This window comes from Mesoplodon mirus (genome assembly GCF_964341445.2).
Source record: "Mesoplodon mirus genome assembly, contig: HAP1_SCAFFOLD_489, whole genome shotgun sequence".
NCBI classification, from domain to species: Eukaryota; Metazoa; Chordata; class Mammalia; order Artiodactyla; family Ziphiidae; genus Mesoplodon; species Mesoplodon mirus.
In genome coordinates, this window is record NW_028295497.1 from 63,008 (window position 1) to 77,922 (window position 14,915).

Genomic DNA, 14,915 nt, shown 5'->3' on the forward strand with positions numbered 1-14,915 from the left:
ACTACTCCTAACTCAGGCCTTGACATGATACCTAACAAAGGCTGTGATGCTAGTCCGAGCTAAGGCCCAACACTGTCCCTAACTAAAGCCTTGACACTACTCCTAAGTCAAGGGCTTTAGTTAGGTCCTGTTTCAGCGCCTTAGTTAGGAATAGCGTCAGAACCTTTGTTAGGTATTGTGTCAGGGCCTAAGTTAGGAGTACTGTCAGGGCCTTAGTTAGGTACAGTGTCAGGGGCTGAGTTAGGAGTACGGTGAAGGCCTTGGTGAGGACAGTGTCAGGGCCTTAGTTAGGACTATTCAGGTCCTTAGGTAGGGACAGAGTTAGGGCTTCAGGTAGGCTAATTGTTACTTACTTAATAAGTAAGCCTTGCTAGGTATCGGGTCAGGGCCTAAGTTAGGAGTACTGTCAGGGTCTTAGTTAGGGACAGTGTGAGGGCCTTGGTTAGGACTAGCATCTGAGCCTTTGTTAGGGACAGTGTCAGGGTCTTAGTTAGGACTAACGTCAGGACCTTCTGTTAGGTACACTGTCAGGGCCTGAGTTAGGATTAGTGTTAGGGCCTTTGTTAGGGACAGTATCAGGCCCTGACGTTCGACCAGCATCTAGGCCTTAGTTAGGGACAGTGTCAAGGCCTTGGGACTAAGTCAGGGCCTGAGTTACGCACAGCATCAGGCCTTTAGTTGGCATAAGAGGCTCGACTTTAGCTAAAGACAGGGTTACGTTAAGGTATAGGTATAGTGTCAGGAAATGACCTGGGGATAGTGTGAATACAACAGTTACTGAGAGTATCAGGTCCTTGTTTAGAATCAGAGTCAGGGGTTCAGGTAGGGATCGCCTGAGAGCCTGTCTTAGTGAGAGTGACAGGGCCTGAGTGAGGCCTAGCATCAGGCCCTTAGCTAGGGACACTCTCAGGGCATGATTTAGGAGCAGCAATGGGGCCTTTGTAGGATGAGCAGTAGGGTCTTAGTTAAAGACATGATCAGGCCCTGAGTTAGGAGTACGTTCAGGGCCTTAGGTAGGGAGAGTGTCAGGGCCTTAGTTAAGACTAGCATCAGAGCCTTTGTTAGGTATCGTCTCAGGGCCTGAGTTATGAGTAGTGTCAGGGCCTTAGTTAGGGACAGTGCCAGGACCTGAGATAGGAGTAGTGTGAATGTTTTAGTTAGGGCCAGTGTCAGGGCCTGATTTAGCAGTAGTCAGGGCCTTAGTTAGGGACAGCATTAGGACTTCAGGTAGGGTAAGTGGCAGGACATTAGCTACGGACTGAGTCAGGTTACAGGCTAGGCATGACGTCAGTAAATGAGCGAGGGATAGTTTGAAGGCCTTAGTTATTCAGATCATCAGGACCTTATTTAGGACCTGTGTCAGGGCCTTATCTAGGGACAGTGTCCACGCAAGGCTTAGGAGTAGCACCAGTACTTCTGTAAGATCAGCATCAGGGTCTTTGTTAAAGACATTGTCAGGACCTCTGTTAGGGACAGCCTCAGGGCCTCTCTTAGGGACAGTATCAAGGCCTCACTTAGGGACAGTTTCAGGAACTCAGTAAGAGATTGGTCAGGATATAAGCTTAGGATAGTGTCAGGACTTTCGATATTGACAGCAGCAGGGCCTTTATTAGGGACAGTGTCAGGGCCTGATTTAGGACTAGCATCAGTGCCTCTGTTAGGAACAGTGTCAGGGCCTGTTTTAGGTGTAGTATCAGGGCCTTATTTAGGGACAGTGTCAGGGCCTGAGTTAGGAATAGTGTCAAGGCCTTAGTTAGGGTTACCATCAGGGCCTTCGTTAGGTATCGTGTCAGGGCCTGAGTTAGTAGTAGTGTCAGGGCCTCAGTTAGGCACAGTGTCAGGCCCTGAGTCATTAGTAGTGTCAAGGCCTTCATTAAGGACAGTGTCAGGGCCTGAGTTAGGTGTAGCATCAGGGCCTTAGTTAGGAGTAGTGTGAAGGGCTTGGTTAGGGTCAGTGTCAGGGCCTTAGTTAGGATTAGTATCAGAGCCTTCGTTAGGTACCGTGTCAGCGCCTTTGTTTCGTACAGTGACAGGGCCTTGGTTAGAACTAGCGTCAGAGACTTTGTTAGTTATAATGTCAGGGCAGAGTTAGGAGTAGTGTCAGGGCCTTAGTTAGGGACACTGTCATGGCCTGAGGTAGGTGTAGTGTCAGGGCCTTAGGTAGAGACAGTATCAGGGCCTGAGTTAGTGGTAGTGTCCAGGCCTTAGTTAAGGACAGTGTCAGAGCCTTAGGTACGATTAGCATCAGAGCCTTTGTTAGGTATCGTGTTAGGGCCTGAATTAGGAGTCGCACAAGGCCCTTCATTGGGGACAGTGTTAGGGCCTGAGTTAGGAGTGGCATCAGTGCCTTTGTTAGGAACAGTGTCAGGGCCTTAGTTAGGACTAGCATCAGAGCCTTTTTTAGGAATCGTTTGAGGGCCTGAGTTAGGAGTAGTGTCAGGGCCTTAGTTAGGGACAGTGTCAGTGCCTTATTTAGGAACATCATCAGAGCCTTTTTTAGGTATCGTGTCATGGCCTGAGTTATTAGTAATCTCAGGCCTTACTTAGGGACAGTGTCATTGCCTTGGTTAGGACTAGCATCAGAGCCTTTGTTAGGGACAGTGTCAGGGTCTTAATTAGGACTGGGGTCAGGGCCTTCTGTTAGGTAGTGTCAGGGACTGAGTTAGCCATAGTGCTAGGTCCTTAGATAGGGACAGTATCAGGTCCTGACTTTGGACCAGCATCTAGGCCTTAGTTTGGGACAGTGTCAGGGCCTTGGTTAGGAGTAGCATCAGAGCCTTCTGTTAGGTACAGTGTCAGGGCCTGAGTTAGGAATAGTGTTAGGGCCTTTGTTAGGGACAGTATGAGGCCCTGACGTTGGACCAGCTTCTAGGCCTTAGTTAGGGACAGTGTCATGGCCTTGGGGCTAAATTCACGGCCTGATTTAGGCACAGCATCAGGGCTTTAGTCGGCATAAGAGGCTCGACTTTAGCTAAAGATAGAGTTAGGTTAATATCTAGGTATAGTGTCAGGAAATGACCTGGAGATAGTGTCAATACCATAGTTACTGAGAGTACCAGGGGCCTTGTTTAGAACCAGTGTCAGGGCTTCAGGTAGGGACAGCGTCAGAGCCTGATGTAAGGAGAGCGACGGCCTGAGTGAAGCCTAGCATCAGGCCCTTAGCTAGGGACATTCTCAGGGCATGACTGAGGAGCAGCATTAGGGCCTTTGTAGGATGAGCATTAGGGTCTTTGTTAAAGACATGATCAGGGCCTGAGTTAGTAGTAGGTTCAGGGCCTTAGGTAGGGAGAGTGTCAGGGCCTTAGTTAAGACTAGCATGAGAGCCTTTGTTAGGCATCACGTCAGGGCCTGTGTTATGTGTAGTGTCAGGGTCTTTGTTAGGGACAGTGTCTGACCTGAGTTAGGAGTAGTTTGAAGGCTTTAGTTAGGGCCAGTGTCAGGGCCTGAGTTAGGAGTAGTCAGTGAGTTAGTTAGGGACAGCATTAGGGCTTCAGGTAGGATAAGAAGCAGGACATTATCTACAGATCGAGTCAGGTTATGGGCTACGGAAAATGTTAGGAAATGAGCGAGGGATAGTTTGAAGGCCTTAGTTATTCAGAGCATCAGGGCCTTATTTAGGACCAGCGTCAGGGCCTTATCTAGAGAAAGTGTCAGGCCAGGCTTAGGAGCAGCACAATTGCCTCTGTAGGATGAGCATCAGGGTCTTTGTTAAAGACATTCTCAGGGCCTGTGTTAGGGACAGCCTCAGGGCCTCACTTAGGGACAGCATCAAGGCTTGCATCAGGAGAGTTCTAGGACGTTATTAAGACATTTGTTAGAATATATTCTCAGGATAGTGTCAGGACTTTAGATATTGACGGCAGCAGGGCCTTAGTTAGGGTCAGTGTCAGGGCCTTAGGACTAGCATCAGAGCCTTCAAAGGAATCGTGTGAGGGCCTATGTTAGGAGTAGTGTCATGGCTCTAGTTAGGGATAGTGTTAGGGCCTGAGTTACGAATAGTGTCAGTGCTTTATTTAGGGCCAGTGTCAGGGCCTGAGTTAGGTGTAGTGTCAGGGCCTTAGTTAGGGCCAGTGTCAGGGCCTTAGTTAGGACTAGTGTCAGAGCCTGAGTTAGGAGTAGTGTCAGGGCCTTAGGACTAGCGTCAGGGCCTTCTGTTACGTACAGTGTTAGAACCTGAGTTAGGAATAGTGTTAGGGCCTTAGTTAGGAACAGTATCAAGCCCTGACCTAGGAGAAGCACCTAGGCCTTAATTAAGGACAGTGTCATGGACTTGGGACTAAATTCAGGGCCTGAGTTAGGCGCAGCATCAGGGCTTTAGTTATCATCAGAGGGAGGACATTAGCTAGTGACAGGGTCAGGTTAACATCTAGGGATTGTGTCACGACGTTAGTTACTGAGAGTACCAGGGCCATTTTTAGAACCAGTGTCAGGGCTTCAGGTAGGGACAGCGTGAGAGCCTGACTTAGGGAGAGTGACAAGGCCTGAGTGAGGCCTAGCATCAGGCCCTTAGCTGGGGACACTGTCAGGTCATGACTTCAGAGCAGCATCAGGGCCTTTGTAGGATCAGTATTAGGGTCTTAGTTAAAGACATGTTCAGGTCCTGAGTTAGGAGTAGGTTCAGGGCCTTAGTTACGGAGAGTGTCAGGGCCTTAGTTAGGCGTAGCATCAGAGCCTTTGTTAGGTATCGTGTCAGGGCCTGAGTTAGGACTAGTCAGGGCCTTAGTTAGGGACAGCATTAGGGCTTCAGGTAGGATCAGAGGCAGGACATTAGCTATGGATCGAGTCAGGTTAAGGGCTAGGGATAATGTCAGTAAATGAGCAAGGGATAGTTTGAGGGCTTTAGTTACTCAGAGCATCAGGGCTTTATTTAGAAGCAGCGTCAGGGCCTTATCTAGGGCCAGTGTCCGGGAAAGGCTTAGTCACACCACAAGCGCCTCTGTGGGATCAGCATCAGGGTGTTGGTTAAGGATATTATCAGGGTGTCTGGTAAGGACAGCCTCGGGGCCTCACTTAGGGACAGCGTCAAGGTTCACTTAGGGAGAGTTTCAGGACTTCAGTAAGAGATGGGTCAGGATATAAGCTTAGGATTGTGTCAGGATATAGATATTGACAGCAGCAAGTCTTTATATAGGGACAGTGTCAGGGCCTGAGATAGGAGTAGCATCGGTGCTTTTGTCAGGTTAGAGTTAGGGTTAGGGTTAGGGTTATGGATAGAGGTTTTGGGTTAGAGGTTTAGGGTTAGGCTTAGGTGTTAGGGTTAGGGTTAGCGTTAGTGTTATGGGTAGGGTTAGTTAGGGTTAGGGTTGGGGTAGGGTTAGGTTTAGGGTTAGGGATTAAGGTTTAGGGTTTTAGGGTTTTAGGGTTTTAGGTTCTCAGTGTTAGGGTTTAGGGTTAGGTTCAGGGTCACGGTCAAGACTAGGGTTTTGGGGTTAGGGTTTAGGGTTAGCATATTGGTTACGATACAGGTTAGGGTATGGCTACGGCTCAGGCTTAGGGTATGTGTTAGGGTACAGTTTAAGGTTAGGGCACGGGTTATGGTTGGGGTATGGGTTAGGGTCAGGGTCAGGGTCGGGTTAGGGTTAGGGTTTAGGGTTTAGGGTTAGCGTTAGCGAACGGGTAAGGTTTATGGTAAAGGTGAGTGTTAGGGTAGTGTTAAGGTTAGGTTTAGGGTTAGGGTAAGGTTTAGGGTTAGGGTTACGGGTTAGGGTTAAGGTTAGGTTTAGGGTTAGTGTTAGTGTTGGCTTAGGGTTATGTTTAGGTTTAGGGGTTAGGGTCAGGGTCCATTTCAGGGTTAGGTTAGGGTATGGGTTAGGGTATGGGTCAGGTTATGGTTTAGTGTTAGCGTACGGGTTACTGTTAGGGTATGGGTTAGGGTATGGTATGCCTTAGTTTCAGGATTCGGGTATGGGTTAGGGTACGGCTATGGATTAGGTTTAGGGTATGGGTTAGGGTACAGGTTAGGGTTAGGGTACGGGCTAGGGTTAGGGTACAGTTTAGGGTGTGGAGCAAGGGTGTCCTGAAGGGAGTGGCTTGGGGTCAGGAGGCGGTGGAGACTGTGTTTCGTGGGAGAGTCTTGCACACCTGTGACATTTCATTCTCGGGGTCACCACAGCAGCGCAGATCCACCATCTGCCCATTTTTCTGTTCCTTCTTCGCTCACTCATTCCCTTGCTCATTCGTTCATTGACCCTCTCGATCCGTGACTTGAGCAGTTACTAAGGGTGTTCTGTCTGCAGCAAAACACAGGACGCAGAGTGCCCGAGAGATCTGGCCATTGGTAAGACTAAGGCCTGCTCAGCGCGTCACTCACGGTGAGCCCGGGAGTGAACTTTGCACCAGAGCAGGGTCTCCAGGGGGACGAGAGGACCATGCAACTGGGTTGCTGCTGCTTCCCGCCTCCTCTCCCTCAGGCTCCCTGGCCTGCCTGCGTCCCTGTGGCACAGCTCTGTGTTTGGTCACCCTTCGTGTGGCAGAGGCCTGGAGGAGATGGTCAGTGTCCTCATGGGAGGATCCTGCTGCCCACAGAGCATCTGAGACTCTGAATCCAAGTTCAGCAAGGGGGATACTCTGGAACTTTCTGACCCTCCAGGCCCCAAAAGCCTGGGAGCTTGGCTGGGCTCCCGTACCAACTTCTTATGCAGTCTCCCTGGATCCCCCATCCCACCACGGTGAGGATCCAGAAGGTGCTATGTGAGGCCCTTTCCAGTCTGGGCAGCACCAGGGCCCTGGGGCTCTTCCAGGCCCAGAGCATCTCTGAGTGTGTTCCAGTGTAGTGAAAAACTGACAGTTTTCACACAGTGTAGAACAAGCCTGGCTGTTATTTATGGTTCGTGTTGTGTGTGATTTTTCATGGTCTTGGAGAGTCCTATCATTTTTTTAATGCATCAGCACATTTTCCCACAGCACGTGCTTGAGTCCACAGGCTCAGGGGGTATTCCTGGGTTCTCTGGTCAGGAAGGCCCAGTCAGACTGGAGGGGAGACTGACTACACCCAAGGCCTGGTCCTTGTCAGGCAGAGGGCAGGAGAGAGTCCAGTTGAGGTAGGATTGAGGCTTATTTCAGGAGGGTCATCCTGACTGTGGTCTAAAGAGATGCTGCTGCTTCTGGGAATATTTTTTTCTAGAGGAGAAAAACAGAGATGTTGTATAGAGCATGACTTGGACTAACAGGCAAAGGCAAGTCCGTGCAGGCCTGCTAGAGGGGGATCATGTCTCCCAGATCTTCATGGACTGTAGACCCAGCACCTCCGCAATCAGCCCCAGGTGGAGCAGCATTAAGACATAGAAGAAGTGGACTTGGGTCAGATTGCAGCTTTGTGATTGTGCACAGAGACGGCTGACTGTTTCCCAACTCCAGGGTTCTAGAACTGGGGCCTCTGGAGGGCATAGGCATTCAGGAATATGGTGAAGTGCTTATGGAAGAGTAGATAGCAAAATGTAAGCCTCAGCCCAGAGCAAGATACCATGCAAGATAACACAAGACCTCCTGTCCGGAAGTAGCACAGACATGACCTGCAACTGACACTGAGACTTGCTTCTCCCACGAGCGGCTGGGGCAGCGGAAGGCTCGGCTGAGGCAGCTGAGCAGGCTGGGTCTGTACCCCACGACTGGGCAGGGCAGAGCGTGCTTGAGCCTCTGTGACAGATGCAGGGCCGTGACCATCTTTATTTCCCAGGGACCATCTGCTGTCTCCTCGTTCTTGGGGAGGGTGAAACAAAAACAAACTTTGTGAAATTTCCTGAGCTTTTGTGTGTATGTGTGTGTATTACGTGAGTGTGCACAAGCATGTGCATGTGTGTGCTGTCTGTGCACAGGTCTGTGTACATCCGAGTGCATGTGAGTGTGTTTATGTGCAGGCAGGCACATGTGTGTATGCACGTGTTTTTGCATGCGCAGCACGTGTGATTGTGTGCCTGTGTGTGACTGCTGTCCGTCTTTTCATGTGTGTGTGTACATGTGTGTGAATGCCGGTATGCTTGGGCATGTACGTCCACATGTGTGTGTACACATGTGTGCTGTGGGGGGATGAGGAAGGCATGGAGTTGTTGCTTTCTGGTGTCGCCTTCCCCCACCCTCCCTTTTGCTGTTGCCTCAGCACTTTGTGGTGAAGTGTAGAGACTCAAAAGGAGGACCACTACCCGCTACCGTCAGTGATCTGCCTGCTCATCCTCATGGTCATCCATCTGTCCAGTAAACATCCCTGAGCCTGTGCCATGTGCTGGGGCCTGGGGTCCACAGTGAAGCAGGCGCATGCTCTCAGCTGTGCTCAGCCCAGCCGGGCACGGGGCAGAGAAGCTGCAGGCCAGGTGTGTCTGCAGAGGGAGAGGTTACCTCTGGCTGGTGGGTCAGCGGAGGTGGCAGCTGAGCTGAACTGAAGGAGCGGGATGGACGGAGCTCGCTCTAGAGGAGGGTGGGGGCAGGGGGCAGGGGAAGGGGCTGGGTGCCTGGCTCGCAGGGAGGACGCATCGCAGAGGGGCTGCAAGGGTAGCCAGACAGCTAGCTTTGACTTTGTTTTATAGACAGAGAGAACAGTTTTGGAACCAGAGTGACAGGATTAGGCCCACATTTTTCCTCTGGTGGCGGCTGAGGGGTTTGATGGTAGGTAGAAGAGAGAAGCTGGGCCGAGGAACAGGGGTGACGGTAGGGGCTGTGCCTCTGCCAGGCTTCCAGCCTCTTTGTGGTGGTCCCTTGGGTCCACAAGGTTAGCACACACCTTGTGTGAGGCCGGAATGGGGCTTCCTCTTCATTCCCTCTTTCCCAGAAGTAAACGCAACACAGTTTGGAGTTGGTGAGACTGAGGGGGCCATCTTGCAGGAAAGGCAAGTGTCAGCGTTGGCTGGGGTGCCTACCCGGGGTCAAGGGGGAACCCTTAGCCAGACCCGCAGACCCCAGGGAAGGACACGGTGTGCTCAGAGAGGCAGGGATAGTCAGGAGAGCCAGGTGTGCAGAGAAGGCTCGGCCAAGGGGGCCCTGGGGGCTCAGGGAGTGAGGGGAGGGGTGGCCAGACAGCCGTGAATGAGGCCCAGGGGTCGACGGGGTCGTGCTGTGTGCAGGGTGGACACACAGGGCCCCAGGCTGTTCTGTAGGGAACGTCTCCCGGCTGCAGTGGGCTCTGGAAATTGTCTGCGGGTTGCCATGCCTCCTGGGGCTCTCCGGCCCAGTCCCTAGCCGGGAGCTGCCTGTCCAGCCTACCCCGGCTCCACCTCCAGACTGCGCAAGGCTGGGCGGGTGGGACGGGCTCCTCGTGCCTCGGTTGCCATGACCTGTGACGTTTCCTTTCCAGTTGCCAGGTTCATTATAAGGATACATGTACAGTGTGTTGCGTTGTCTTGCGCCACCCATTGGCTTAGGGAAGAACTGCCCTGGTAGGTCGGCCTGCAAGGTGTGCTGCTTCAGAGCCTCCATCTGACATACTCTTCCCTGTCCGAAATGCAAACACAGCACACACTCCCTGCCTGGTTTGGGAATGATGACACCTCACCTCTCACCTCTCCTGCCGTCTCCTGCCCGCACTCCAACCTCAAGGACACCGGTTCCGCATCTGACTCCCGACCCCTCCAGCTGGCTGGGGACAGGCAGCCTCATGACACAGTGTGCACAAAGGTTTCTGGCCGGGCTGTGAGGATGGGGACCAGGTCCCACCTGTGCCAATGAAGCAGGCGTCTCACCTGGATTTGTCTCCGGGCTCTTGAAGGTGGACTGAAGGTCAGACAGTCCAGAGGCCAAGGGCCCCAGAGGAGGGGGGTGTGGGCGCAGGTAGACCAGGAGCAGCTGCCCCTCTGGTCAGGAGAGTCCAACAACCCAGGGCTTTCTGGTTCCTGGGGGGAGGAGAGGGCAGAGGCAGTGGGGGCCCAAAGACAGGTCCTGATTCACCTCTGGATGGAGCCACTCAGCTGAGCCCAGGTTTTGAGGCATTACAGTTAAAGGATGCAGGCTAGAGGGTCAGGTTAGATGGTCTGAGTCATATTCAGGGTAAGGGTTAGGAGTTTACAGGTCAAGGTCGAGTATCTAGGGGCTAGGGGTTAGGAGCCTTAGGGTTTAGGATTAGAGATGAGGAGGTTAGGGTAAGGGAGGGAACAGTAGAGATTTGGGCGTTAGGGTTAGTGGGTTAGTGTTAAGCACAACTGGCCCACGGCCCCCCTAACCCCACACCTCTGAGTCCTGTAAGATGGACAGGACTTGCCCGGGGTCACTCACGAGTGGGGGTTCACCTGGGCCGCTGGTTATCTACCCCCGTCCTGGAACCTGAGAGCAGAAGAACGAAACGTCTGCTCGGGTCACTGACTGTTTCAAATCCAACTCAACCTCAGTCAATGGCTGTTAGGCCCTCAGAAGCCCACAGGGCTTCCTCCTACCATCTGAACTGGAGAGAGTAGTGCTGGCCCCACTTGGCCTGGGCAGCCCGGGTCCAGCAGAGGCCTGACTGAGTTCACTCCATGGTCATGTTATGAATTTATACAGAACTTGGTGCAGCGACCTACCAGCCCCCAGGTGCTGCCTCCTGAGGGCTGGTGGGGCCCTCCTGAGACTGCAGGCATCCTTTGTCCCATGTGAGTGGGCATCAATAGACATCAAGTCTCAGGACAGCCCTTGACCTCTGACCATCCAGGCAGTCATCTGTGGTCCTCCAGCTCAGGCCAGTCTGGTCCCTGTCAAGCCCCTGTGGCCAATTACTGAGCTGACCTTGTTGCTGGGCAATTGAACAGCTACCTGGGTAGCACAGACAGCCCTTTGGGATGTTTCAGTTACTAACATGCATGTGGTTGAGAAAAGGGCCTCCCCCTCACAGGCTCATAGCCTGCCAAGCGAGGTGATAACCGTCTAAACATTTGAGTGTGTCCCTGACACAACAACCATACGGCAGACCATGGCCTTGCAATCCTTTGGGCTTCCAGCTGTAACAAACTTTTGATATTCATACTCATTAAGAGTCAAAAGATACGGGAGCAACTGGGCCACCCAATGGACAGTTTCACACTGAGGCTGCATGGTCTTGGAGAGCCACGTGCACCCATGTGGTCTCTGAAAGCTGCCAATGATGGATTCCATGATACGGCATAATCCTTGAGCCTCCCACTGCTTCATTGAGCAAGAATTTCCTAACCACCATAGCATTTAGTCTCTGCTCTTTGTAAAGGAGGGAGGAGACTGGATAAATGAGCAGTATTGTTCTTGGGGGATGGGTGAGTCACGTGGCCATGGGGCAGGTGTGACTCCTGGGCTCCTGCCACCAGAGACATCAAGGAGGGCTGTGCCTTTTGCAAGAGGAAGAGGTTCTTGCTGTTGTGGACGGACAGCAAGAGCACTGGATGGGTGGCTGCAGCCCCTGACCCTAAATCAGCCCCTTCCTTCCTTGGCCTTCAGATCCCACAGCTGTGCAGTGGGCCGCCAGTGGTGTGGAATCTGCCGCTTTCCCCAATCCAGCATCCGTTCTCATGCCAAAGTCCAGAACCTCAGCTTTCCTTTGGGAACTTCTTACCTGTTTCCAGTCCAAACAGTTCCAGAGGGCTGATGCTACGTTCCACCCACCTTGAAGATGGGCATATGATCCACATTTAGCCAATCCCATGTTCCATCCTATGGGTGCTCTGATGGGTTCAAGGATGATGCTATGATCCAAACCAGGCCAATGACGTTTATTTTATTTTATTTTTTGTCCTTACCGTGCACGCGGGATTTTAGTTCCCTGACCATGGATCAAACCTGTGCCCCTTACATTGGGAGCTCAGAGTCTTAACCACTGGACCACCAGGGAAGTCCTATCCCCTCATTTTCAAAACTGCTATGGATTTAAAGCACATAAGATGGTTGTGATATGAGTGGCCTTTTCAGTATGACTTCTTTGACTTAGAATGTTTTCAGTGTTTATCCATGTTGTAACATGTATTAGTGTTTCATTCATTTTTTTTATTGTGGTTAAAAATACATAACATGGGGATGGGGGGCAAGTGGAGGGAATGGCCCAGATGCACACCATTCACAGACCCTCTGGACTGGAAGGACTCGTGAGAGCCGGAGCCCAGAAATCCAGGTATGGATAAGACGCAGCGTCCCCTCCAATTCCCGTGAGCGCCCCTTGCTCCATCCTGCGCCCAAATACCTCAGCTAGGCCCTCTCCCCACTCTTGACACTCCAGACTCAGCTGGGACAGACTTCCGCAGCCGCTGCTCCCCACCCTGCAGGAGAAGCTCAGAGGTCCTGTCCCCCTTTCCTCTGAGGGACTCTTTTTGGTGACTACAAAAGGATTTGGTCGCTCAGGACAAATCTGGTAGAGGACAGCGGGATGGGTGCGCCCGGCGCGCCACGCTTCCTCCTGACCTTCGACTTGGACGAGACTATCGTGGAAGAAAACAGCGACGACTCCGTCGTGTGCGTGCCGCGGCGGGCCAGTGGCTGCCTGAGAGCCTGCGTGCCACCTAGCGCGAGGGCTTCTACAACGAGTACATGCAGCACGTCTTCCAGTACCTGGGCGAGCAGGGCGTGCGGCCGCGGGACTTGCGCGCCATCTACGAGGCCATCCCCCTGTCGCCCAGTACGGGCGAGCTGTTGCAGTTTGTGGCCAAGCAGGGAGCCTGCTTTGAGGTTATTCTCATCTCAGACGCCAACACCTTTGGCGTGGAGAGTGCGCTGCGCGCCGCCGGCCACCACGGCCTGTTCTGCCACATCTTCAGCAACCCGTCGGGGCCCGACCCTTGGGGGCTGCTGGCGCTGCGGCCCTTCCACGCGCACAGATGCGCTCGCTGCCCCACCAATATGTGCCAGCACAAGGTGCTCAGCGACTATCTGCGCGAGCAGGCCGACGACGGCGTGGCCTTCGAGCACCTTTTCTACGTGAGCGACGGCGCCAACGACTTCTGCCCCATGGGGCTGCTGGCAGGCGGCGACGTGGCCTTCCCGCGCCGCCACTACCCCATGCACCGCCTTATGCAGGAGGCGCAGAAGGCTGAGCCCAGGTCCTTCTGCGCCAGGGTGGTGCCCTGGGAAACCTCCACCGAAGTGCGCCTACACCTGCATCAGGTGCTGAGGACGTGGCCTGCAGGGGCCACCCGGGCGGGGAGGGGCTGGGGCGGTGGGGGTCGGGAAAGAGAAAGCTAGTTTTATTACTCCCTTTCCCTTTCGTTTTGGTATATTCCTCCAGGATTTCCCGGAATCCCAGGTTGGTCCATTTGGGGACTGGAGGAGGGAGTTGGGAGCTGTCCCCATCTGTGCAGTTAACCGAGCTTAGCTGCCTCCCCCAGTTCCACTGCAAGCGAATTCTGGAGTCTGGCCGCAGCAGCGTGGCACGCATATCTGAGCAGGCAGCAGTGTTTCCACAAACCTTGTCCTCTTAGTTGGGAGGACGAAGTTCCCTGTCAGGGTAGAGAAAGAACATGTCCCGCCACGTTGTGGTTAACTGTTGCCTTGGGCTGCGTGGCCTCCCTCCTCCAGTCTTCTGTCCAGAGGACCTAGGCCCCGAAATGTACCCCCCTGACCTCCCCCGCACCGGACTCCCCACAGAGAGAGGTGCTCCCTGCCGACGGTCCCAGGCCTAGATCTTGGTTTACGTACTGTGACTCTACACTACACTCCTTGCCCCCCGCCCCGCCACCCTGTTAGCATCCCCACAGGATAAAAAGCTAGAGGGAACAGTCACCACCTGTTGGTGGAAAGAGGTAGCACACTGTTCCGGGGCTCGGGTCTGGCCAGCCAGGGACCTCACAGAGCCCGAAGATGTCTCCTTGCACCACAGCCTCGTCTATGCAGCAAGAAAGCAGGGACTTAACCAAAGTCGCCCCACTGACTGGGCCTTTAGAGTCCCCCTTCTCCCATATGGAACAGAAAGCCATGATGCTGTAAAGCAGAGCCAGTGGAAACCCAAGGCCCACCTCCCTCTTCTGGAGTTTCAGAGCTGTGAAGGAGGTGAAGGGGCGGAGGTGAGCGAGGTGTCTCACGCTGCCGTCTGGGGGATGAGGGCGAGGTGAGCTCTGCTCTCAGAGAGCCCCACCTAAGTGAGGGAGCTGGTCCCCACTCTTGGAGGAGTGCCCAGCCTGGGGAACCAAGACTGAATACATAACAAAGCAGGCAACAGGCAAAAGAGCAGGGTGCGGCCCACCTTCGCAGAGGGGCACAGGGGTCTAGTGTGGAGGGCTCAGTGAGCACCGAGGAGACGGGAGATACTGCTGCTTAGGGCAGGCAGAGGAGGCTTAACTAGTGGGAGCCTTACAAGTGGGTTGCCTTTCAGTCCCTCGGCCCGCTAGCCCTGCAGGGCAATCATCAGGAGGTCATCAGAATTTTATTCAAAGTTGGCACTTGCAGCTGGAGACCCTGTCTTGCATGGCGTAAGGGTCCCCTGTGGGTAAGGTCACCAAACTCCTTGGCTTCCAGTTCTTTCCTGTCTCCAGCAGGCCTCTGGGTGCCTCCTCTGTCTTTACCAGGACGCCTTCCCACTGAAATGGGGGGAAGGAACAGACACAGCTCACAGCCCAGGAGGCGTGCTGGTCTGGTCCAGTCTTGAGCAGGCTTTGGTGTGGGACTCAAGAGGCTCACTCAAGGCGGTGCTTGGGTCAGCATCCCAGAGATCCCAGGCTGTCAGCAGCTGGGCTGCGTATAGTTCCTGGGGAAGAATCCAGACCCCTCTGAGCCGATGCCCTCACACCAGCCATTGTAGTAGTGGCGGGTGATGCAGATAATCGTTCCCTCGGAGAAAGAAAGTTCATTGTCCTTCTGGTGGGTGTATGGGTACAGTGTCATTACTGCAGGGCGGAAGGAGAGGGTTGCCATGAGATGTGCCTCCTGCCCCGCCATAGGGATGCTTGTGCCCACATACTGGACTCTAGGGGGCAATGTGGGGAGTGGGGCAGGAGATGCCTTCTTCAAAGCCCCAGGACTCCTCCCCAGCTGAGCTAATATTCAGTATCAGGCCAGCTGCTTCCCTC

At 53.5% G+C, this 14,915-nt stretch overlaps 1 pseudogene across 1 annotated transcript; it reads left to right on the top strand.

Annotated features, from left to right (window-relative positions):
- Positions 1 to 12,271: 12,271 nt before the first annotated feature.
- On the top strand, positions 12,272 to 14,160 carry LOC309797410 (phosphoethanolamine/phosphocholine phosphatase-like; annotated as a pseudogene). The gene has a single exon. The product of its transcript is annotated as a phosphoethanolamine/phosphocholine phosphatase-like (transcript).
- The last annotated feature ends 755 nt before the right edge of the window (positions 14,161 to 14,915 follow it).